This window comes from Phocoena sinus, chromosome 18 (assembly GCF_008692025.1).
Source record: "Phocoena sinus isolate mPhoSin1 chromosome 18, mPhoSin1.pri, whole genome shotgun sequence".
Classification (NCBI taxonomy): Eukaryota; Metazoa; Chordata; class Mammalia; order Artiodactyla; family Phocoenidae; genus Phocoena; species Phocoena sinus.
In genome coordinates this window covers 8,354,819-8,380,929 of record NC_045780.1, presented here as the reverse complement: position 1 = coordinate 8,380,929, position 26,111 = coordinate 8,354,819, and the positions used below count along the sequence as shown (strand labels likewise).

General features: G+C 41.4%; 1 protein-coding gene across 2 annotated transcripts in view; it reads right to left on the bottom strand.

The window, feature by feature from the left end:
- FRY (FRY microtubule binding protein) overlaps positions 1-26,111 on the bottom strand; it is a 423,367-nt gene that overhangs the window by 320,772 nt on the left and 76,484 nt on the right. For both annotated transcript variants that reach the window (XM_032611303.1, XM_032611301.1), the window contains exon 2: positions 7,643-7,815. The gene's annotated coding sequence lies outside the window, so the exon portion shown is untranslated. The remainder of the gene's footprint in view (positions 1-7,642; positions 7,816-26,111) is intronic.

Below are 26,111 nucleotides of genomic sequence, written 5' to 3'. Positions count from 1 at the left end.
GCAACACAGAGCTTAAGCACTTGTGCCAGAGAAGCATGAACACCCAACTTAGTGCACCCTGCTCTCCTAGTAAAAAATGAGGAGAACAAATCGCTGTGTGTCAATGTCTTAACCATCAACCTGTCCTCCGCAGCGTTTTGCATCTAGTAGTCCTTCAGCAAGACAGCTTCGATTTTTGTTGAATAGATGTTGTAGTCTTTCCCGTATGCATATCTTCCATTTATCCTTGGGCACTATTTTGATACTTAAAATTAAAGAATGTTTCTTTGAATTGAATCTTTCTGGCCCATAATTACTCCAAAACACCATCCAGTATTTATTATCCATCAAGATGACTTAGTCTTTCTCAAGTATCAGGGTGGGAGAGAAGAGCATGATTTGATAGCTGAGGGAGCACCGTGGAGAAATCTGATCTACTGACAAAAGTACATACCACCTTTGTGGTTCCTCCACCTCTGTGCTCTGAACTCCCAGGATGTTCAAAGGTAAATCTGACAATCTGTTGTTCGGCACAAAATAATTAACTCATGCCCCACTTAGGATGGAAAGGTTTGGAAGTCGTGACCTAAAACACTCTGACCATCTTGTAATGAGAGTTTTTCCAGGCATGTCACCCAAAAATGACTACCTGTTTAAGCTCCTAGATTTTAAAGAAATGCTGGAGATATTCTAATTAAACTTTGAAGGTAAACATTCTGTACAGAGTCCCAAAGTATCTGAAGCAAAAGAATGTTGGGGTATGGTCATTTCTCTGCATAACTGAGTAACTGGATGGCCATACCCCCTGCTAAATATTTGTTAAAAGTACACTATTTATGAAAACAATTAAAATGCTTAAAATTATCACTGAACTATCTTGAGTAAATATAAAGTTATGTGGATGTAAAAACACAATCTTTTCATAGTCTAGATGTCACTACTAGACCTTAGAGTGTTAGATTTAAGAATGGGAAGAAAAGTGTGTGGGAGCTCTCAAATCTGAAAAGTTATACATTTGCTATAGATCAGCAAACGGAAGTGAACTGCTTTTAGAACAGGAGCATTTAAGCCACTTCTCAATATACTTATATCGTAAGTCCTGTATTCAGAACCGTATATTTGTATTTATTTATTTTTTTATGACAAGGAGGAAAAGCCTGAAGTCAAGCCGTAAATCTAATGCCTTCTGCTTATTCTGTGTCCCTGCATAAAGGTAAAACATATTTCCCTTTGGTTACCACACATGTGACTAGTATTAGCATTTTTGTTTTTCTTAAAAGTAACTGGTTTACCACTAATATCCTCATTAAGTTTTTGGTTTTGTTTCCTTTTAGAAAAAAAAAAAAGCAAAACAAGAACAGAAATTTCACCTCCCTGAATAAACTTATCCATAAAACAAATATGATTATTTAAGGAAACAGGATACTTCAGTCTTTGTTGCATTAGTATTTTTGAGTAAGAAATGCTATAAATATTTTAAATCAAAATGTCAAACGTTGACTTCCAAAACTTCTGGAAGTCTAAATACTCCTAATATTTAAAAAGATTCATTTCAAGTGGTGAGTTCATTTTTAATCTTATATATAAGCTATACATTATATGTAATTGTGAATGAACTACCATCCTATTCCAACTTGTAGTTCAAAGAAAAGCCTAAGCTGGGACTTCCCTGGTGGTCCAGTCGTTAGGGCTCCGTGCTTCCATTACAGGTAGCACAGGTTTGATCCCTGGTCGGGGAACTAAGATCCCACATGCCACGAGGTATAACCAAAAAAAAAAAGCCTAAGCTGAATTTCCCAAAGCAAGGTGTTAGACAAAGTTAGGCAAAATCATTAAACACAAGGCCACAAGTAAGTTTTGAAATCACGGATAGTGTTGTTTCTGATACAGAACAATTTTCAGAGGCCTGACATGACAATACTCTCAAGTTTAATGAGGTCATGTTGAGAAAATATATGGATATTTTTATTATTAAGAAGAGCTTCCATGTTACCCTCTTTTCATGGAAAATTAATAGGTCTTTTAGTGGTGTCTCATTATATAGAATTTACCTTAGCAGGACTTCCCTGGCGGCGCAGTGGTTGAGAGTCTGCCTGCCGATGAAGGGGACACCGGTTTGTGCCCCGGTCCGGGAAGATCCCACGTGCCATGGAGTGGCTGGGCCCGTGAGCCATGGCCGCTGAGCCTGTGCGTCCGGAGCCTGTGCTCCGCAACGGGAGAGGCCACAACAGTGAGAGGCCCTCATACCACAAAAAAAAAAAAAGTAATAATGATAATAATTTACCTTAGCAGAGGGTTTGATTGACGACTTAGGATAACTTTCCATCCATGAAGATTTGCAAAGTGTTCCACTTACACTTACCACCCACCCACGTAAAGTATAAATTATGTGAAACAAAACCTTTGATATCAACAAAGAATAAGCAAACAGAGTCAATTCCAGCTGTGTATCATTTCATCCTCACGGACTATCTCATTTGCATTTCATGTAACCCTGTGACACTGGTGTTTTCGCTCCCATTTCACAGATGAAGAAATAAACAGGTTCCCAGGGATCAGGTGACTCGTCCATTACACGTTTAGTAAGATGGGGGATCAGAACGTGAACCCAGTTGTGAGGTAGATACTTCCTTGGTGAAATCCTTTGTCTTGAAATCCTTTCATGAGAGGACAAGTTCAGACTCGTGCCTTTGAGGCTGCCTTGTCTTAGGCCCTGAGCACAGCCACCTCTGGAAGCAGCCGTGGTAGGAAGTCGCACCACCAGATGGACGGGGGTGCGGCTCCGGAGAGGCCATGACATGGTGCTTCTCACGTGCCGCCACCCTGCCTGCACACCTCACCACCTCCAGGGCACCTCCCACGTCAAAGACACCCAGGTGTACGAAACATGGGTCCTGTCATCACCAAGAGGAGCCACTGAATCCAACTGCACACACTCCCAGGAAGCACTGTTCACGGTGCGACCTTAAGGAGGTCCTCCCCCGTCCTCCTTGTCCCTGGAAGGCCCTGCTGAAACGTCATCAAATCACTACTCAGCAGGAATTCTGAGTGATAGAATTCCTTTTTTTTTTTTTATTCCTTACAGATTTTTTGGGGACCATTTTTAAAGTCTTACAATGAAGAAATGTGGACCATTTTTAAAGTCTTTATTGAATCTGTTACCATATTGCTTCTGTTTCATGTTCTGGTTTTTGGCCGCGAGGCATGTGGGATCTTAGTTCCCCGACCGGGGATCGAACCCGCACCCCCTGCATTGGAAGGCGAATCCAGGAAAGTCCGCAGAGTGACAGAATTCTAACATCGAGCACACAACTGGAGGAGGCGGGCTTAATTACGGAGTGTCTTTCCCTGTGCCTGGGATAAGTAGGCACCCAGGAGGGAGCCCGAACCCAACGGCCCAGCTGCACCGCCTCCTTCTGGCCACCCTCAGGGAGGCTAGAACCATCTAGCTGCCAGTGTTCTTACTACTTCCCTGTGTTTCCAATAACATCCTACATACAGCAAGAAAAAAAAAAAAGCAGTTTTACTTTAGAAAATGTTCAAAATCTGTTTTTTTTATTGAAATGATTTTAAATAACTTTTTTTAGATCGTTTAGGATTTTTTTTTACAACATCCCTTTGGAACAGAACCGACTTAAAAATGAGAATGGAGGTTAGCTTGCGTGCTGGCCTATCTGCCATGTGAGTCCTGACCAGAGGGCCCTCCTCCTCGAGGTCCCACACTCATCCTCTAACTAAGCAACAAGGAGGTACGTGGAACTGCCTGTTTCCTCCAAGCAGATGGCTCCCCGCTTTTCAAACAGATGATTGTAAAATCGGTAGGGTATTTTAAGAATGAGCTGATCAAACACACCAACTTGCTCGCTTATGAGTGCTGAGTGAACAACCCATGACACCTGGCACCTGAGCCCCACTTTCTTCCAGGTGCAGGATGAGCTGCTCATTTCAATCTGACGCGCCTATGGATGTGGTATGTGTAAGGACCACATCTCTCTCCTCCTTTGCTTTCTTTCACAGAGCTGAGCCCTCTGCTCCGGAGCTGCTGGAGTTCTTTCAGGAGGACAAGGAAGCAAGGTTAGCTGCCCGCCAGAGACCTACCTACACTCTTAATGCCTGGTCTGGTGAAGCCGAGATGGAAGAACTTCAACTGAGCAACTCAGACTAGTTCTACTGTTGAGGCTTCTTCGAGGGAAGAAAAACAGTTTTTGATGTTTTTGTAAAAATCATAAAAATATGATTTTTAAATGTATTGGTTTTGATTTTTAAGATTCACTGCTGTGAGTGTGGTACCCCCTTCACCCCTTTTCTCAAGAGGTATTTGTCGGGTTACACAATATGCAAGGCATCCTGCTAGGAAAATTCTTTCCCATCAGCCCACATAAGAAACCGTCTTATTTTCTGCTCTCTTCCCAAGGTCTAGAATGATCCTGGTATACAGCAGAATCCTAACACATGTTTTAACAAATGAATTACACACTGAGACAAGGGGTACCTGCATTTCCCCCACCAGGAGTTCCTATATGGTGATGAAAATCAGTATAAAGACTTTCCCTTTTGATAGTCTCTACTGCCAACTAGTTCTTTCCTGGAGCTAGAATCAGATAGGCCCCACAGGATGGACACAGCCTCACAGCAAATTAGTTAATTTACCACCAGATGTTAACTGACCACCTACTATGTGCAATTCCCTCTCGGATACAATTGGGCCATACAAGATATTGCCCCTGTTTTCAAAGAGTTTCTATACAAATAGAAACTTAGTTGCCACAAAGTGACCACCGAACCCATTCACAACCTAAGACAACTGAACACGATCCCAGGAAGAAAGGGAAGGACTCTTTATGCAGTACTGAGGCCAAGGAGGTGAGTGGTAGGCATGAAAGGAGAACTCAAAGAGATGGGAAGACTGCGTGATTACAGAAGACAGAAGTCTTGAATTAGGCCTCGGAGCCCAGGTGGAGAATGGAAGAAAGGGCATAAAAGGAACACAGGCGTGTGCGTGTGCACCTGTGTGTGTGTTGGGAGGTGAGGGAGGATGCGAAAGTGGAAGAAAGCAGAGCATACAAGGCATGCCAAGGGTTCATTCTGTCCATCACGATTTGAGTCAACTGAATAAATATTTATTAGTTCATGCTATGTGCCAAGCATTGTGATAGGTACAAGGGACACAATGGTTAACAAGACTAATATGGTCCCTGGCTCACTGGCCAGTGGAAGATACAGACAAGTAAACAGATAATTACAATACAATGTGATAAGTGCTGTGATAGGGAAAAGTCCAGGTGTTATGAGAAGGACAGAGAATGGACCCCACCCAGATGGGAGGGTCAGGAAAACTTCCTAGACATTCCCTACAAGGGCTGTCAAGCTGACACCTGAAGCCAAGGTAGGAATTAGCTGGGTGAATCTACGCAGGTAGGTTATATAGCACCTACCCTAGAAGAGGAAGCATTATGGACCACGGGGATCTAAAGTTGGCTGAGTTTGCAGGACTGCAAGGGGAGGAGAGCAAAGAGATGGGCCGGGGACGGACGCAGCGGCCAGGTAGGCAGTCTCGTGTACTTCACTTCAAGGAGTCTGGACTTTATCTGAAGAGCGAGGGAAGCCACTGAAGAATTGTAAGGGAATGACCCAAACATATTTGCATTTTGGGTAGATAACTATCTGCAGTGTGAGACGGCCCTCAGAGGAGAAACGGGAGATAAGAACACAAGAGTAACATGTAGCTCGGTTCTTCAAGGTCCACCCGAGACCAGCGCAAGAACGAAATGAATATTTCATGAGTGAATGAATGAGCTGATCAGTCCATCATTCAATCATTCAGTGCAGGACTGAAAACAGGAGACTTGAGAGAGAGGATAAAGTTGACTGTGCGTATGTAAGGGTCAGAGTGAATGCACATCAGAACGCTGACATGTCTTCAATCTTGCATCTCATCAGACAAATGAGAACAACAGTTGACAACGCAGCACAGGGTAACAGAGGGAAACAGCTTCAACACTGGAGTTAAAAGACCCATGTCTGACCCGTAGTTTTGCCAGTTATTAATTTTGAGTTGCGTCTTAATTTCTCTGACGCTCAGGTCCCACGTTATATCCACTCTTTATGTGTAACCACACAGCATATAACATAGGAATGGTTATCACAACCTATGTACATTTCTGTTTTCAGCTGATGTTTAGGAGCTGTGGTGGGATTTGCAGCCTGGTGGCATTTCTAAGTCAACCACTGTAAAAAGAAGTTAGTGAGACCTACATGACAATCAAGTTGTGGTTCATGTGAAAGGGAATTTAGAAAAAAAAGTAGCCACTATTGTTCAAACTTTGGGCAGACAACTCTCTACCATGTCAACTGGAGACCCTAGCAGATAGGGAGGATGGTAAGAGTCCATCTCCTGTTGCTGTCCCCAAGAAGGGGAATGGCAGCAGAAATAGCAGAAGTAATGTACCTGAAGGCCACAGGGGTCAGTGAGGTGGCCTGGAGACCATTTAGGGACACAGTCTAGACGAGAATCCATTGAGCTCCCACCTCAATATAAAGACTCAGCTGTGGGACCTCCCTGGTGGCGCAGTGGATAAGGCTCTGTGCTCCCAATGCAGGGGGCCCGGGTTCGATCCCTGGTCAGGGAACTAGATCCCACGTGCATGCCGCAACTAAGAGTTCTCATGCCGCAACTAAGAAGCTGGCAAGCTGCAACTAAGGAGCCAGCTGCCACAACTAAGACCCATACAACCAAATAAATAGATAAATATTTTTTAAAAAGACTCAACTGTTAGGGGGGTTCATTTCATTTTCATGATGAAGTAAAGCTTGAATGAATTTTTCTTCTTTATTTTCTATCATCACAGAGTTAGCCCTCAGCAGTTGTGTCTAATCTATCCTCCTTAAAGCCTCCAATCAATCAATCACAAACAAAAAGGCCACTCTCATTTTCTCCAGGAGATTCCAATGCAAACAGTAGTGAAATAAGTTGACTAAATAATTCATCCTCTTCAGTGACCACACACCCACCAGTGACACCTCAGTGAGAGTTCACAATCACAGGCGTCTTCTACAAGCTACACACCGCTAATACCAGGCATGGACATCTAAAGCTGCCATCAGAGTCTCTTTATCAAGATTGAAACCCCTGAGTCTTCTGTGCTCCAATACATTTCACCATCCACATTGTTTAATTGAGACCTTTACTACAAATGTTTCAGGCTCTGATGCAAGACAGGAATTTGAAGCATGCATTCGAGTATTTAATGGTGTTAATTTCTGGGGCACACAAGTATCAGCTTCATTCAACAATGCCATAATCTTGCAAAATAAAGAAAACACACCAGAGAATGAAATGCAGCACGGAATTCTCCAGGATTACAAGCAAAGAGGTTCCCTGATCTTGATGCCTGATAATAAAACAGCCGCCTATTTACAGACCCTTAAAGATATGAAAATAAAGAAAGAAAAGAAAAGAAGAAAAGATGGGGGTGCTTTCAGATGAAAGAATCATTCTATATTTTATACTCAAACATGTTTAGCTTGAGCTGCCTCAAGCTTTCAAACATGTCCCAAGTTCATTTTAAATGTAACACATCTGATCATTACAAACGAAATACAGTCCTTGTTACTTTTGGTTTGTTTTTTTTAACTGGCAGGCATCAACAGAAACAAATCCTACCTGGAAATATGGATGGTCTCTTTTTCGGGCGCCTCAGGTGAATGGGTTCCAAGTTTTTAATGTTTCTTTGAAGTCTTCCTTTAATGTCATTTCCTATGAGTACTTCAGGTGGCAGGCTACTCCGTCTTGATGATTTACAATCATTTTGAGATGAATTTAGTTTGTTCTTCCTCCTGGAATATAAATTGCCGTCATCAACTGCCATGGTAGGAAATACATTAGATTTTCTTAACAAAATCTGAAAAGCCAAGCCCAGCCTCAGCCATCTGCGTCTCCACCCCAGATTCAGATGTTCTCATGCTTCACCACGCACTTGTCTGGGAAGCTTAGCGAGTTGATGGGCGTGGACTTGAACAGGTGTAGAATTACGAAGGAGCCCCTCCTATCCACAGTTAATAGCACCAGGGAGGAGAGATCCAAAATATCATTAGGTTCAGAAGACTGAGGAAGTTGAACAGATGTGGCACACGGGTAATAAAAGTGATGGTTACTGTGTGAAATTTCTGTTTTATTAGTGCGATGCCATAGAGCAAACACAACTTGCTCTTAAGAATGAATACCTATGCAAATCGCAAGCCTAATTATTATTACTTCCCAAACTATTCAAGATTTTTTACAAGCTTTTGGGAAACATTTTACATTTCCTCCTACCTTTCTGTTTCAAACTACACACGCAGAACAAACATCTGTCTTTATTAAATTCCTTATCTGGCAGGCAGCCGACTGGAAGTTGGCTGGACGAAGGAGATGAGAGATGGCTGGGGAGATGAGGAATGAACCCGTGGTGGGCGTGTACCGAGCAGCAGTGCCGGGAACCCTGCGCCGCTTCCTACCCACCCTTCCATCCTGCGCTCTACCTGGCAAGCGGCTTCTTGAAAAGGTCAGCTGTCTGCCGGCGAAGTCAGAGGTCTAGCAAATGAGCTGTGACCTATCAGTGATGGCAGCCTCCACTCAGCAAATGGAAAGGAAACTCTGTGACCTTTGCGGGGATTCTGCCTTGCAACTTGAAACTAACACCTTGAAACTAACGTGGTCAACTGGTTTGGTGGTCTGAGAAAAAGCAGCATTGACTTGATTCCTGCTTGACCTGTCCCATTCTTTCTTTCTCTTCCGGAGTTTGCATTTTGTGTCCTTTGTTCCCTTCTCCCTTGCTCTATTTATGTGGAAATGTTCTGTCCTTTTTTCTTTCATTGACTGTGCAGAAATCATAACTCAATCATTTATTCCCTCATGTCCCAGGGCTGGGTCTCCTCTCCCCCACCCCCTCCTCTGTCTCTCTCTGTCTCTCTCTCTCTCTCTCTCACACACACACACACACACACACACACACACACACACACACACACACACACACACCCCTTATGTTCTGTCTGGTTGCAGTGTGAGTCAGAAGATAAAGAAGATAAAATCTGCCTTTTCTCTTCCCAGCGCCTGGAAGCAGTAGATACATACCATTATAAAGGATTTAGGGGTTGTTTCAGAAATCACTGTTTACTTAGGTTTCCTGGCGGCCAAGTAGGTTGTATTACTTGGTAGAATTTAGGAGCTGGGTCTTTTCACCTAACTGAGGATAGCTTCAACACAAGTATAAGTTTCATTCTCTTTGCTCCTTTTAGCAAATAGGTCTTCAAACTACAACAGATTTTCTAAAGAGAAAAGTATTTTTTTAACAAGTGTGTCCAGATTAGGGTTGCATTATAACCCATAAATTATCATTATAATCCAGCAAACTATTTACATATTAGATTATTAAATTATTTTACTAATTCTGAGAAACATCTACACCATTTCCCTTGCAGGACTTAAAACTATTTTGTCAAGTTGGAACGTATCACGAACTTCAAAACAATGAGTGGCTTGTACAAAACTATTTTGAAAAGCCCATGAGACTTCTTCAATCTCCCTTAGCTTAATGAAAATACATTTTTTTTCTAGTAAAGAAATAAACAGTAAAGCATTACTTGACGTTTGAGATACCGATTTAATAGGAGAAAGAAAACATTTCCATAATGTAAATCTCGTCAACGGGGTGTCAGGGTAGAGCCCTAGGGTACAAAATACTGGATGCTAACAGGGAGCAATCTACCAAAAGACAAGCTGAAAGTCGAGCTATTTAGTGACTTTCTTTCCCAATTCACGGTATCCTCACGGGGCTAAATAAGAGTGTGTATGAGATGAAATGGAGTCTTAGAGGAAAGGTGTTATTATCACACAGAGTGTGGAACAGGTACGGCTGCACCTTGGAGAGGCTGGCTGCAAACACAGGGTTAAGAGTGTATGCATCTGGAAGGCACTGTAACGATAGCTGTGGTTCATTGCATGCTTAATACCAGCCAGGTTCTGTGCTAAGCTTTGGACATGCATCATCTCATAGATTCTTCCTAATCCCCCTGTTCTACAGATGAGCTCACTGAGACTGCCAAACGCGCGGGGAACTGGGGGAGAGATCTGAACACAGCTTTGACCTGACACCCAACGCTTATGCCCAAGGCCATGCTTTAAACTACACCACACTGAAAACAAAACCAAAAAACTACGCCATACTCAAAACAAAAGAACACCATGTTGCATTATTAAATGTATATATGAAATCTGAAAGAACTCTAAAGTCTTCCTCTATTTTCCTAGCACAATTCTTGGTTTTAGGCAGATTTCCACTGCATCACTGAGGGAGGGTGGAATGGTCTGGCTGATCTAACTGGGCCTTCCCGGTGTAACCCAGCTGTCAGGACATCTTTAAGATCCATGGGACGAAAGTATGAGAAAACAGAAGGAGAATTCCAATTTATGCTTTAAAAATAAAGTATTCATGTTGAGACTCTGCATATTAAAATGCATTTTAGATAAACGTATTCCATTTTCCTGAGATTTAAATCATAATTAGGGGAAAAAAATCCTACCCTACTTGTGAAGGTGCCCCTCATCTCCTGATCCTCTAAAAATAAAACGATGTAAGAGAGGGCTCAGGGTTCCTGATATGCACAATTTAATTCCTCTCCTGCCCAACTATTCTCCACTCATTGGGAATATAAACAGATATGAATCTAGCTCATTTACTATATTTTCTCAAAGAGAAAAGTGAGAACAGCTTGAATTTGCTATTACTCAAATTTTAGGGTAATGGAAAAAAGGACAATTTTATTTTAAAATAGTATTAAATTTGTGAACATAAAAAAAGTAAACTTTCTTTTCAAAATATTTAAATTGGCTGACAACATGAGTGATAATCAGCCACAAATAATTTAGCTTGGTTTGGGCTAAACGAGAGTATTCACAAACTGGAATGTTAAGTCCATTCCTCCCTCCTTCATACTACCAGCAAAAGTGGAGTTTCATTTTTTTTCAGGTAGTCAAAGGAATGATGATATATTAGGCTCTGAGCTAAAAGAAATCTTAAAACTTATAGCATAGTTAAGTAATTTAAGATTTATAACTGGACATTTTCTATTCCTATACATTTAATAACCATTACGTTTTAAAAGTTTCCATTCTCCTAAAAATCCAATATATTAATCTCTTTTGAATTATTTTAATTTCTTATTCTTCAAGAACTTGTGTTTTGGGTTTGTTTGGTTTTTTTTGACCAAAATGGATTAAATTTAATCTGTGTGGCACCAAAAGCCTTACAGTTTTCTTTGTTTTTTTAATTGATTTCGATTGGAGTATAGTTGACTTACAATGTTGTGTTAGTTTCTGCTCTACAGCAAAGTGAATCAGTTAGACATATACATATATCCATTCTTTTTTAGATTCTTTTCCCATATAGGTCATTACTGAGTATTGAGTAGAGTTCCCTGTGCTACACAGTAGGTCCTAATTAGTTATCTATTTTACATACAGTAGTGTGTGTCACTCCCAGTCTCCCACTTTATCCCTCCCCTGCTTTCCCCCTTGGTAACCATAAGTTTATTTTCTCCATCTGTGACTCTATCCTGTTAAGAACTTGTGTATTTTTTATTAAACGCTGTTACCATCTCACGAACAGGTTATTCCCCCTGCTAAGAAGACACTGTCTTCTTGCTCTTAGAATGTTCAAATATTCCACAGAAAGACATTTATTTCCTCATTCGCAGCTATAATTTCCTTGTGAATTTTGATAGCTTTTAAGTAGCACTACTAAATTATTGGGATTTTTTGAGAAGGCTGCAAGTTGAGAACCGTACAGTTTTACAGCTGTAACCATCTTGCTCATTATCACCTTTCGAGAAATGATCCACCAAGATTTTAGGCCTGTTAAGATTCAACCAATTAGCTTCCAAATCTCAATCTGACTCTGCTGTACTGTATATCCTGCAAATATTTCTGAGTTTTGAACTCTTCATTCAGTTTGTAAACTGAGAGGACCAATTATTCAGTGGGTTTGCCACCAGGAAAAAAAAAAAAAATCATCGTATAGAACGTCATAATGAAGGATATCACCAAGCCAAGGAACTCCACTGATGCATCCCTCTGAGAGGTCACCTGCCACCACTTACTGCCAACACATCTTTGCTTGGTGTTGTTAACACACCTGCAGCATTACCTAGGGTGTGACCATGGCTGAGGAAATCTTTTCTCAGTTCCTAACAATACAATGGATATTTTCAGTACTTATCTCATTGGCTCTCCCTGGCAATTAGCACAAATGACCAGCCTTTCCCTCTTCAAATTCTCTGCTCCCTTGGCGTCCATGACACTATTATCTCTTGTTTTCCTCCTATGTCTCAGGTCCCTTCTGCTCAGATTCTTCAGGGGCTCCTTAGAAGGGTATTTTCTTCTCTCCTTCCCTCGCTCCTTCTCTTTGGCAAGCCCCCTGATTGGACACATCTACTATGTGTCTGACACCATGCAAAGCCCAAGGTCTCTGCTCTCAAGAACCTCTTGATCTAGGAAGGGAGCAGACCTATAACAAATGAGTTACTGGAACACAGAGAGATCACTCTGTGCAGAGGTGACATAAAAAAAGCTACTTGGTCAGCTCTTCTTGATGGGAGGGGAATGGGAAGTGAAGCGTTTTCAGGGGAGAAGCCGAGAGTTCACAAGGCAGATGAAGGGAAACAGTGCAAAGGCACTAAGACGTGACATCACACCAAATGCCCACAAAATGGCAAACACAGCAATCCCGTACCTACACTGGGGCATTATATCATGCAAAAGTACAGACATTGGAAAAGTGAGATTGAGCAATCCTAGCAAATTGGGAACAGAAGGAAAAACCATAAGTTGGCATTATTACATATCTTTTCAAACACCACCACAAATCAGACATACAGAGGACACCTCCTTTAAAAAAAATCAGTATTAAAAACCTGGCTCTAACCTGTTCAAACAATTTGGTAATTCCTAACAAAATGTAAAAAGACATTTTAAAAAATCTGGCTCCAGTAGGTAACCCTTCTCCTGAATCATCTTTATTTATTCCAGAGTCTAAGATACAGAGATTTGCTGAAGCAGACTCTTAGGCAAGTTTTTAATGTCATGCAGACTGTACCTTTTAAAAAAATCTTTAGAACCAGGTCTTACTGGCTTGAAATCCTACTTCATTTGCACTTGCATTCCTCTTTGTTCAATTTTGCAAGTCTCAGCAAAATACCAGCATAACTGCAGGGCCTTTTCTCAAATTAAGGTAGGGCTTAAGGACACATTTTTCCGGGCTTGTTGTGGAGTTCTCTGGTGAGAAGGTACAGCATAAACAAATCTCCCTCCCTGTACTACGTCCCTGACACACCCACGTGGTCTCTGAGAGGAAGGATGGATAGTTATTCTTCGGCTTAAGGAACTAAACTGAAATTTGCATTCATAAGAGAATCGAAGCTTTTAAAATATTTTGTCCAAATACTAGACGGTGTAACCTCAGAAATGCAGTAGCTAAAAGCAGGTTGGCAAGTGACTGCTGTCACTCAGATGGTAGCAGTTATTAGTGGCGCTCAGCAGACGTTCTCAGCCACGACTGCAACTTTCATCTGTGTGCCAATGACGTGAAGCCCAAAGCCCCATCCCAAACTTCTCCGTAGTGTTCTAGATTTGAAATGTCGGGGGGTGATGGATTCATAGGTGTACACATATGTCAAAACGAATCAACTTCTATACTTCAAATATAAGCAATTTATTCTATGTCAATTACACCTCAATAAAACTTTTTTTAAAAAGGCAACGTTATACCTCCCCCCAGTGCATTCGGCCAGGATTCAGACATGTTCCGGCTTTCAGCTAATAAAATTAATAAATAAAAGTGAAAACAATCTTCTTATTCCATCATCTACTTCAAGAGTGAGAGAAAAATATACATGGACTCAAGTGTTATGTGAGTCATTTTCACTGAAGAATTTTCTTATCCTGAACTACGTCTTTAGTCACTGTAGAACTCCCAGAATGCCTGAAAGATGTCTACACGATACTCCCAGGCAACACATTCACTGTTACAGTGAGTTGCCCAGAGAAAGTGCCCTTGAACCTTGCAGCAAAGAATCAATCCTACTTAACTCTGTTTAACTGGCATTTTCCAAACTTGGCTGAATAGAGAACTTTCTTTCCCCCGGTTTTCTAGGTAACAAACAACTATTAGTATGTTTTGACCCTAATGTTCTGCACAACAAAAAGCCATTTGTTAATGGCCTCTTGGGCATCGTGACTGCCCACGTAGAAGAAAGGAACAAGCTTTAAATCCCCGCACGTTGTTTGCCAGGTCCCCCCTCCCCTACAAGGAGAACAGACCTCGGTGCTATGCAATCAATACAAAATCAACTACTTTTGCCTGCGCTAAAGAAGATGGACCAGAGAAAGTAACTTCAAACAATTTGTATCAGGCTCAGGAGTCCAATACAAGCCACAGAAACTGTCTTTATAATTTATCCAGGAAACTGAAGAAGTGGGTTTCTACTCTTGCAACACATGCCAGCGGTTGGAAGGGGGCAAGGGAAGTCAAAATATAATTATATTTTTCTACAGATTGTCCTCCAAGTAGGCAGAAAACAACTGAAACTCAACAGTGTTCTCACTCAATCAGCAGTTACTCTGTTATACACAACCTGTATTCCTTCTTGTTGTTGAACAAGTTTCTCCACAAAGATCAGCTATCACACCACCTTGATGAAATGCTACCTTATTAGGGAAGTCAGTTTTTTTTCCATCTATGATCGCTTGTGGTTTCATTTTGGTCTTTACAGAGATGCAGAAGTTTTGACTAGGAATTTAATAAATGCTGTTTTGGTGGGTTTCCATTTTCCCACAGTAATTCTTCTGAAATTCTCAAAAGATGAAACACTACCTCAGCTCCAGCATTTGTGTGTCTATTTTTGTCAGGCCTTTATTTTTATTTACTGTTGACCTGAAAGGCCAGGTATTTATAACTGTAGTTTCTCTAATTCCCCTTTCCTACACTGAGAGAGAATTCTTACAGTAATGAAATGTTGAAGAATTCTGGAGAATTTTGGAGTCTTGGAGAAGCTAGCATAGGATTCTCAGTGTAATTCAGACTTGAAAAAATGATATAGTATTCATCAACTGTTACACATGTTTTATTTCTTTGCCATTCCAGGAGAGGAGCCATAAGAAATAAAATTCTTTAAATCACTTAATACAAGAGTTCCCTGTATTGAGTTGTCGTTAGTAAGGTTAACAACAACGTCGTCCTCGGTATCCAAGGGGCCCTGGTTCCAGGACCCCCAAAAGCTGATACCAAAATCAACAGATGCTCAAGTCCCTTTATAAAATGCTGCAGTTGGCTGAATCCGAGAATGCAGAACCAGCAGATAACGGAGGGCCAGCTGTGTATATCGTGATCTACAGATATCCATACGAAGCTTCTTTTCCCTAGAAAACATCTAGTTTAACTTCCACTTTGAAATATCAAAATGACTTTAGTGAATGCCCAGATCTAAAAAATCAGTAGTATTTTGTACAGTTTCATACTTACGGGGGGCCGGGGTGGGGGGTAAAATGGCTGGGTGAACACATTAAACACATTGTTAGGGTGAGTGGGCCGGGGATGTATTAATGGTGACTTTAATGTGATACGGAGGATGTAAGGGGTTCTCTTGTGACTTCATGTGAACATTCTTTTTCCCCAAACCAAACAAACTGGTCATTTGAATCTCCTTCTCACATCCTGTAGCTGTCAAACACTCTTCCTTGACGTGATACAAAGCTGTAATTTTCTACATGCACTGCTCTTTTTTTGGAGGAGGTATGTGGTTTTGGTTTATGTTGTTTTGTCTACATTCCTTGCAAACGCTTCTTCTGATGCAATGCTTCACAGAATATTTACTATTTTACTAATCCTCAGTGGGGGAGGGGAGCAGGGGGAATATATATATATATATATATATATATATATATACACACACACGTGTGTGTGTGTGTGTGTGTGTCCGTACACATGTCTATATCTTTAGCCCGTATGTCTAAGCAGCCTGGAATTTTTAGACAGGTACTATTAACCAAGGGATAAATCTAATCACCCTGTGCTCGCGTTCTCAAGTAGCGGCTGTGTGTTCTTCAGATACATAAAATCCTCAGATCTATGCTACCACCTCATCACGGGGCGCACATCCAACTACATGATGGACATTTCCATCTAGATACTCAAGATCACCCGAGGCTCAACAGGTCCAGAACTGAAATCATCATGGTCTCTAAACTGCCACCCCTCCTGAACTGTCCTGACCACTTGGATCTCTGACTTGGGAATCATTCTAAATTCCATCCTCTCCCCGCCACCACACAGTGTTCACCCAGTGCTGCCAATTTTACCACTTTGAATTCATCGCTTCCTCTATTCCCGTCACCCTTGTCCTAAGGCAGGTCTCCATTAACTCTTGCCTAGACTCTGCGATGGCTCTCTCTCTGCCTCTGCCCCTCAAACGTGTCCTAACTGTGTGGGCCAGATGGCTCCACTGAAAATGGCAGGTCCTTCTGCTTAAATTGTCTTCAAGGCTCCCTGGGTCTGTCGGTGGAAAGGCAATGATGGCTCCACTCAGCACCTTGGCACCACCAAGCCTCTCCTCCGTGACCTGGTGCCAGTTCGCTTCCTTACTCTCACCTCTTACAACTGCCTTCTTTGCATGTGCCTGTTCAGCAATGCTCAGCTGCACGCGGTTGGTGCCCTGAACACTCCCCACTCCCAGCCATCGCTCGGTGAGTGCCCTAGTTCACGTGGCCACCTCCTCCTGGAGTCCTTTTCTTACCCTCTCCTCACCCCTTAATTCCCTTCGCTCGCTCCCTGCACCACCCCTCTCTCCTCTCCCAACCCCAATTCCCCATGCTCCATTAAGAAACTGTTTCTGGCTTTTCCCAGCTGCCTTAGTTGCCCCTCTGAGCTCCTAACTCCCTTGCTCGACTATTTACCAACACCTTTCCTACACTGCTGTATAGTTGATCTGCCCACGCATCCGTCTCCCTCGCTGGCATGTAACTCATGTCTTACACACCTTTGCTTGCTCGGCTGTGGAACTGGAGGTTCACTCTCCTTACATATTGGGGTCACCCATGCCAGGCTCCCGGGGCTAAGATTGGGGAGTGGAGGTGGATGCCAGGAGAACCATGTCTTCTGAGTCCTTGCAGCTTCTAGAAGCAGTTTGGGGCTGCAGGAGTTATATTTTCATACACTTAAACACAAATACCTAACTAGTTGACATCAGCAGAAGACAGGAAGTTAGAAAAAGAAAAATGAGTTCGATACCCACTGAAATATGTAGGTAAAAGGCTGATATGGCAAGATAAGGCCTGAACACTTGACTCTAACCTTCTAAGGTTGATTTTCTTGATTCACAAATGGCTCAAACATGACTACAAACAACTGCTTTGGTTAAGTTTCAAAAGGAGTGAGTGCAAATAATCACAAAAAAGTATTTTTTTTTAAAGTTATACCAAGTAAAGAGAAAGAGGGAAGAGAATTCTAGTGCTAATTTAACTGACATATAGTTTCGATTCTAAATGATACATAATAGATTTGGGCAATGACAACAGCCCCATTCCAAGGGACCTCAGTCCGCTTCTGGAAGCACTGGTCTCTAAACACACCACAGGGCTGGTGGACGGACAACCAGGACACCCACCAAGTCCAGTGAGGCGGATGAATGCTACAGTTCCATTCCATTCAATGCACCACACATTTACTGAGCTCTTTTATGTATCAGCAATGTAAGTCCAGGGAAGGGAGGTGGGAATAAAAGAAGAAAAAAATTCCTGAGCTTGAGGAATTTACAATTTAATGAACCAAAGAGAACAACGCTACCTGACCAGATGAACTGTCTGGCTACTATAAAGAACAGCCAGGGTAAACCTTGAATAATAAAAAGCAGTGGGAGGCAGGGCTTCCCTGGTGGCGCAGTGGTTGAGAGTCCGCCTGCCGATGCATGGGACGCATGGGACGCATGGGACGCATGGGACGTAGGTTCATGCCCCGGTCTGGGAAGATCCCGCATGCCGTGGAGTGGCTGGGCCCGTGAGCCATGGCCACTGAGTCTGTGCGTCTGGAGCCTGTGCTCTGCAACAGGAGAGGCCACAACAGTGAGAGGCCCTCGTACCGCAAAAAAAAAGGAAAAAAAAAAGAAAAAAAGCAGTGGGGGGTCGGGGGGAGGATAAAATGTAATATTTTAGAAGAACATACTACTTCTGACTTGTGTAGCTTCCAACTACAAAAATTCAAATAAAGTTTTAAGATGTACATCGGTTTTCAGAAGGAAGAGAATAGGGATGAATACTTGGTTTTCATTTAAAATAAGTGTTGGTGCAGATTGCTTTAACTTCGTTTTTAACTTATTAGTAACCAATCAATTGTGACTAGAGGGAAGATTCTGAAAACCAGGTGAACTTCCACATGGTATATTAACCATCACGGTGATGATCTTGACACTTGATAATAGATGCGTTTCTCATGGCACTGGGGGCAGTCCAGTGAGGTGGAAACAGCACAGGGGCTGGAGTCCCAGGATAAGTGAGAGTCCTTCTGAGGATGAAATAAGATACCTTTGGGGAAATGTAACTCATTCTGCCTGGGATATAGTATTTGCTAAGTAAAAGCAATTTCTTATTCCTTTCTTTTTCAAATTCTAAATCAAATTGCATGGAATAATTCTGGAACAAAAAACTTATTATGTAGGGTGGTGGGTCGGGAGATGGCTAGTTTTGAAAGGTCTTATAGCTTTGTGACCTGATCTCTCAAAGAATGCTCATGTAATATCTTGAAAACATAAAAATCAATAAAAGGTAATAATCCACAAAGTATATAATCTCCTGGGAAACAGCTGACAATGCACTGCATGAAGATAAATGAGGCATTATCCTAGACCTTAAGGAGTTGACCATGTAGTATGAAATGGCTTTGGTCCGGCAGGCAGATGACAGAATATCCAACTTGAAATCAGAAGATCTGGGTTTGATTTTAGATCCTGGCATTTATTAGCTGTGTGATCTAGGGTAAGTGAGTTAACCTCTCTGAGCTTCTGCATCTTCATCTGTAAAGCAAGAATGACAGCATTCACTATGCAGGAAGTGGCTAAGGGAGAGTAAACAAGATAATTCCTGTGAAAGCCCCTGGGCACAGAGTTAGTCCTTACTAAACATCGGTTGACTCGGAATTTTTGTGAGCTGCACTGACTTTTACAGGTAATTCCAGGTAACAACAGTAAAACATCTCTTATCTTCATGCAGGGCAAAAAATAGGAATAAAAAATATATACTGAGCATTATTCTATATAAAACGTAAAACACCCAGACAAAACAGACACTTAAAGAAGGAGTAAAATTATTCCCAAGGCAAAAACATTCATCACTTTACATAAAGAGGCTCCATCACAAGATTTCCTTGGGTTTCAGACTCTTCTATGTGTGTAAAATGTGTGTGCGTATATACATATGTAGCTACAAATACACGTCTGTACACACACACATCCATCTTTTTACATCTTCATTCTCAAAAGATCACCAATAGCCAATGTTAAATGAAAGTAATGAACTTTCATAAGCCTTTGTAAGTAAAAAGGAAGAAAAACTCATTTTTGTTTTGTTTTGCGGTATGCAGGCCTCTCACTGCTGTGGCCTCTCCCGTTGCAGAGCACAGGCTCCGGACGCGCAGGCTCAGCGGCCGGCCATGGCTCACAGGCCCAGCCGCTCCGTGGCATGTGGGATCTTCCCGGACCGGGGCATGAACCCGTGTCCCCTGCATCGGCAGGCGGACTCTCAACCACTGCGCCACCAGGGAAGCCCAGAAAAACTCATTTTTGAATCCGTGTCTACACCACTTTGTTTCCTGCCCCATTCCACCACCTTGACTAATACAAGTTAGGGCAAGAAAGGAGAAAAATGGAGGGTGCTCAACAGTTACACACAGGCCAGCCTGTTCATCACTTGAGCTGCTCTTACTCCATTTGCTTTTCTCCTCTCCCCACCCCCACTTCTGAGCTTCCCGGCCCTGCCCTGGGAGCTATAATTCAAGCAGATGGCAATCCTTCTTCCAGGCGGCTCTGGGGTGAAAACGCAATCAGGTCAGGATGCAGGGTGAAAACGCAATCAGGTCAGGATACAATAGGCAGGGGTGGAAGGAGCGGTCAGACTGGAACTCTGAGTGGGAAGAGGGAGGTTCTCTCACCTGGGAGGTCTGGTTCAGAGCTGGGCAGTTGAAGCAATGTGAACTCCTTTACGACAGGTGTGGCTCCACTGGTCTGAAGTCTAGTTCCAAAGCTGCCCTCTACAGGCCCTGCACCCTTCCTGAATCAACAGGTTTATTTAGTCAGCTTGTGTCAACATATACTAACCTCTGTCCCAGAGACAGAGAAAACAGTGCTCAGAAAGCCCTTAGCTGGCTACTTTAAGTCCTGGCCTTTTGGGGGGTTTCCCAAGCTGTAAACAAGTCACTTTCCCACCAGAAATTATCCCTCTTTGCTTTATTCTCATGTCTTTTCTTGGTTAAGCATCCAGGAAGAGTGGTGGAGCAGAAAAAGAGGATCAGGAAAATTGTTTGATACTTTGGTTCTGCAGGTGGCTGGCTGTGAACAAGTCTTTAACCTGTTTGCTTTCCTAATACGGAAAACAAAGGGTTTGAATTATATGGTTTTGACAATTTTCTCCAGTTCCAAAACTCTTGTGACTCTATGGGACACAATGCAACTAAGATTACTGTTATTAAATCAGAACAAATCAAAACGAATTAAATATAGTACCTAAGATGACAGAGACGTACATAAATCTAAAGAATGTGGAAGGGAAAGATCTGAGACATACAAAAGCAGAAAGTAATCAATTAGCAAACCGTAGAATTGATGAACCTAAGAATTGGCTCTTTAAAATGACAATAAAAGATCAAAGCTTCTGCCAAAGGTAGATTGAACCAGGGAGAAAGTACAGATATACTACTTTAGGAATAAAACATAAAATATACGGTGAAGAACAGATTATACACTCTATGTTAGCAAATTTCAAAATTTGTAAGAAATAGATGATCTCAGAGGAAGCTGTTACCAAAGTGACCCATGAAACAATTTTGACATCCCAAAATGCTGATAATTATGAAAGAAATTGTAGCAATGATTAGAAAGTAAAGTCCAGTTTTCCAAAAGCCACTAGTACCAAGTTATTTTATAAGCAAACGTTAAGGAACAGAACTTCTGTATTATTCAGGCCATTCTGGAGAACAGAAAAAGATGGGAAGATTTCCAATTCATTTAATAAAACTCACAGATCCTTGCTGCAAAGAACAGAAAAATACAGTGCCCCCAAACAAAAAGCAAGCAAAACAAAAATCTATAGTCTGATATCTCTTAGGAATACAGATGCAGAAATCTTAATAAACTGTTAGTAAAGCAAGCGAGTGTAAAAAAAATTATAACAAAATAGATTATATTCCACAATGCAAAGACAGTTCAACGTTAGAATATTTGTGAAGAATTAATTACTTCAATCTATTATAATTAATCTCAGAAAAAAGTGGAAAACAGATTCTCATTTCAGTAGATGCTGAAAAGCACTTAATAAAATTCACTTCCTGATTAAAAAATTATAGTTTGCTAGGATTAGAAGAATAAATTAATAAAATAAAATTATAATCCCAAACCAATCAACACCTTAAAATGGTGAAACACTCTAGATAGTCTCAGCAAAATCAGAAACTGATAGTATTGAACAATTTGATCTAGGAATTCTGACTAATATAATCAAACAAGAAAAAGAACTAGTTGCATTATTTGCAGATTATATGAATTTAAACCTGTAAAACCTGTAAAAAGCATTAGAATTAGTAATTTTAGTAAAAAAGCTCATTACAATAATATAGAAAATTTTATTGCTTTCCTATGTATTAGCAATAATTGGTTGGGATATAAATTTGCCACAAAGATCCAGTCCATGAAAAAAAAAATTAAGATAAGTACAGGATCTATGCCGTGAATTATGAGATTAGTTTACTATAATTTCTAAAACTAGCTTACATATATTGAGAGCTTGATCTCTTGCTAATACTGTCCTGAGAGTTTTATATGCATTTTAGCATTTACTCTTCATAGCAGTGATATAAAGTACTTCTATACCCACTTTACAGATGAAGAAACTGTGGCTAGAAAGTGTTAATACTCAAACTAAAAACTGGTAGACTCTGAATTCAAACCCAGGAGACAAATATCATTATTTGCAAGTAATAAGATTATTCACTTAAAAAATGTAAAAGAATCATGATAAACTATAAAAACTATCAGAGATGGGTAGTTATACAAATCTACAAAGATACGTTGACTTCCTATCTAGCAGCCACACAAAGAAAGAAAACATGGGGCTTCCCTGGTGGCACAGTGGTTGAGAGTCCGCCTGCCGATGCAGGGGACACGGGTTCGTACCTCGGTCCGGGAAGATCCCACATGCCGCGGAGCGGCTGGGCCAGGAAGCCATGGCCGCTGAGCCTGCACGTCCGGAGCCTGTGCTCCACAACGGGAGAGGCCACAACAGTGAGAGGCCCGCGTACCGCAAAGGAAAAAAAAAAAAGAAAGAAAACATGAAGAAAAAAGAAATGCTGTTTCCAACTACAGTCAGAAATATTTAAAATCTTTCCAACTACAGTCAGAAATATTTAAAACCTAAGACTGAATACAGAATTTGTAGAACTCATAAGAAGAAAAAAATAATCCAAAATGTTGATGAGAGACAGAAAAGTGGAGTTAAAAATAGAGAAAACATCGAATTCTTTCCAAATTAATCTATAAATCAGGTGGATTTACAATTAAAAAAAAGATTTTTCTGGGAACGTGACAAAATAATTCTAAAATAATCAGAGAAATCTGGATGACTCTAGCTTAACCAGTGATCAGAGCTAACATCCCTGTCCTGGCACAAACTGACAGCATGTTTGATATACTATGACAAGAAGGACACAGCATTGCTACTATGATATCCCTGCCAAAAACATGCCTAACTTGAATTTAATCATGAAGAAGCGTCAGACAAACCTCAAATGAGGAACATTCTACAACTGACCTGTAGTCTTAAAAGGTCAAGAAAGACAAAGAATGAGGACCTCTCATTCCAAAATAAAAGAGACGGAAGAGACAAAACAACTCAATGTGATGTGTGATCCTGGATTGAATCCTGGACTTGGGGGGGTGAGGCATGGGGGTGGGGCGGAGGGGAAGGTGGTGGTGGTCATGGTATAAATATCTATAAAGGGCATTATTGGGGCAACTGACAAATTTTGCATATGGACTTTGTCTAATTTTTCCTAATTAGATAAATGTACTGTAGAAATACAAGAGAATATCCTTGATCTTAGAAAATATACATTGAAGGATGTAGGGTATCTGCACTGCAGTTGTGTCTGCAACTGATTCTCAAACAGCTAAAACTGTGTGTGTGTGTGTGTACAGGGAAATAGGGAGGGAGGGAGGAAGGGAAGGAAAGAAAGAGATAGTGGTAATATAAACAGTAAAGTAAGTAGAGCAAAATGTAAATAATTGGTAAATCTGGGTAAAGAGTATAGGAGAATTCCTTGTAACATTCTTGCAACCCCTGTATAAGTTTGTAATCATATCAATAGGAAAAGTTACAATTACATATGTATGTCATGTATACACGTATAATATGCATTATGTATAATATATATAATGAGTGGCTTATACTCCTGGGCACGAAAATATGTTTTAAAACCACGATAATTAAAACAATGTGGTAACATAAGTAATCAGAAAGAGTAACAAAACAGGGTAGAAAGTCCAGCAGCAAATACAAGTGTCAGTAAGAATTCAGAATAGGAGAAAGCTGAAATCTCAAACCGTTAAGGAAAGTCAATCTTGGGGTACAGAGAGATTTTCAAAGTATGGCTATGAGGACAGGAATTATAAAGAAAAAGATTGGTAGAGTTGACTGTACATTTTTAAAAATTATGTATAAACTCCCACAGAAAAGTAAGCTAAGGTCATGAACAAGTAATTCCTCAGAGGTGAGTGAATAATAGCCAATAAATGTATGGGAAAAGTGTTCAATCTTAGTAATAATCAAAGAAATGCAAGCAACAATGAGATTTTTCACTGATCTAATTACCAAAGAATAAAAAGAATGGTATTTTCCTTGTTGAACACACATACAATAGGAGACTACACAGCTATAATGATACAGACACACATTTATTATTATGGAAAGATGTTCACAGAGTCCCCCTTTCCTTTGGCCAACTCACAGTTATCCACTCGTTCTCAATATAAATACCTTTCTCCAGACCTTCCCCTGGCATCTTGCACTCACCCTTCTTCTCACTCATCACAATTTAATTGTGTCTCTAACTGTCTGTGCCCCTCTCTCCCCAGCCACCTCCCTTTTCCTTTTGAAGCAAACTGCCTACATTTGAGATTACAGGTTCTTCCCCACTACCTCCTAACTGTTCCGTAGCAGCCATTCTCCCCACAGTTTTGGCCATTCCTTGATCGATTCATTCATTCAAAAACATAAGGCCTGCTATGTGCCAGACTTCTAGGATCTGAGGATCACTAGTAAAGAAAAGAGAAAAACCACTGCCTTTGTTGAGCTCACATTCTAATGAATGGCTTCAGATAACGTACTAAGAAAACTTAGAGTAATTAAACTGTTAGAAGAGTTTAGTAAACATTTTTGAGTACAAAATGATGATGGGGGGATTGAAAAAAAACACATAGAGAAATAAGTCTTAGTAGGAGGAGGAACTACTTATGGGCCAGGCACTGTGCTGTGTATTGAATTCTTACAACAGTCCTGTTACAGGATTCTCATGTGGATCTCCCTGCTTGCACACCCACGATCTGTCGATCTGTCAGTCCCACCCCAGAGCAGCAGGGAAGCCAGCTGAGAAAGTCTGGATGCAGGGAGACCCGTTCAAGGGAATGTGGAGCAGGTGTCCCTGAGACTGGGACAGGGACAATACAGATGTGGAGAGCTAAACAGATAGAGATTCTGTAATTAGAATATTACAAATCCTACAAATATTCCTACCATATAGGACTAAACAGCAGACTTGGGAGAACCCACATTGTGAGAAAGGGAGGGGTCAAAGATGACCCCAAGATTCCGACCTTGAGAGATGGATAATGCGCTTAAGATACATAAGACAGGAGGAGGCAAAAATGTGGGGAAATACAGGATGAGTTCCACTTGAGTTACCTGAGAGGCCATGGAAATATCCAGGGACTATGGACATGGCGTTTGGAGCTCAGGAGAATCACAGCTGGGGCTGACGGAGCAGTCATTGGTGTACTGTACCTGGGTGATCATTGAACCCAAAGAAATAGAAGATTGCCCCCCAAAGAGACTTTAGAATAGTAAGCAAGGCTCCTGTGAAGCCAGTAACAACAACAATGCTTACATGAAAAAGAAAGAAAAAGATCAGAATTAAAATTAGAGAAGACATGAAGACAATAATATTTTTGACTTCAAGGGAGAAGAGCTTTTTTTTTTTTTTTTTTTTTTTTTTTTTCGGTACGCAGGCCTCTCCCTGTTGTGGCCTCTCCCGTTGCGGAACACAGGCTCCGGACGTGCAGGCTCAGCGGCCATGGCTCACGGGCCCAGCCGCTCCGCGGCATGTGGGGGATCTTCCCGGACCGGGGCATGAACCCGTGTCCCCTCCATCAGCAGGCGGACTCTCAACCACCGCGCCACCAGGGAAGCCCAAGAAGAGCTCCTTAAGGTGGGGAATTTCAAAGAGTCAGCAAAGTAAATACTACATAGAATCACTGGGCATTGGGGTGACCCTGCCCTTTGAACAAAGAGGGCCTCCAAAAGAACTTCACTAATTGTAAGCTGCACAAAGGCAAGAACTGTGTCTGTCTCATCCATCGTGCGACAGCACATCGCTTGGTCAGTAACTGTTTAGTAACTGAAGACAATCACGTGAGCTGCCTAGGAATAATGCCAGAACCTGAACCCAAAACACGTCAGCTGGTTGAAATCAATTCCCTTCTTTGGTCCCTGCGTTTAATAATAGAGAGTATGGAGAGATGACTGATTCTTGTTGTTTGAAATGGTCTTTCAAATAATGCCTCCTAGC